The following is a 937-nucleotide window of genomic DNA, read 5'->3' as shown; positions in this document are numbered from 1 at the left end:
AGTTGGTGATGTGTCTCTACAAGATCTTAGACACTGACAGCTGCGAGCGTTAGAACCAGAGACAGAAGCACGACGGTTGAATTCAGACGGACTAAAATGTTTTTATTGATGATGCTGCTGCTTCAGTTTACAGGTAAGGAGACATGTTCATATGGAAATGACAGGATCAGAACAAAGCTTAACTTTACTGATATTATATATATATTATTACTGCAGCTTGTGTTTGACATGATCCGTTTAGCATTTGATGTCGAGATACATAGAAGTTAAAAGTTCAAAAGAGACGATACTCAGCTGGTGTGAGATCCTGGTCTGGTGGTTGCTGCAGAGACTAAAGGCAGGTTTTCCAGTTCAGAGGAAACCTGCATGAAGCATGAGGCAGTTGCAGAGGGAGTTTGCTGTGGTCCTGTGGTCCAGTCCAGCACAGATGTTATACAGGTTTTATCCACCAGAGGAGCAACCAGCTCGTTGTACAGGATGCAGTGCTGAGTGTCAGAGGGCAGAGCGGAAGCTGCAGCGTGTCTGTAGATAATAATAATAATAATAATATCACGTGATCTAAAATCCTCCTCATATGAGCTGAAACTACGGTAGCCCTGAGAGGTCAACGGACTGCAACTTCAGGAAACGTCTTCATCGGATTGATAACACACGTGCTGCAAATACTCAGGAGGAAGGAAGTGTTTCCTGGGGACACTAAAAAGTGATGAACCAACAACTTTGAAGTTGAAAGCATTGAACAACAAGTGAACCTCAGCCGGGTTCATCACTTTTAATTCCTCCACGCCAGCGACAGAGCAGCAGCCATTTTGTTTTCAGGTTGTCCGTCTCTACGTCCCGTTCCCATGGAAACAATATCTCAGTAACGTCCTGACAGAAACAAACATTCACCTGGAGTCAAGGATGAACTGATTAGACTTTGGTGGTCAAAGGTCAA

Source organism: Seriola lalandi, unplaced genomic scaffold (genome assembly GCF_002814215.2).
Source record: "Seriola lalandi dorsalis isolate HSWRI2012SDOR001 ecotype SW California unplaced genomic scaffold, Sedor1 jcf7180002054970, whole genome shotgun sequence".
In the NCBI taxonomy this organism is placed as follows: domain Eukaryota; kingdom Metazoa; phylum Chordata; class Actinopteri; order Carangiformes; family Carangidae; genus Seriola; species Seriola lalandi.
The sequence above is the reverse complement of the archived record's forward strand: the minus strand, read 5'-3'. Positions refer to the sequence as shown.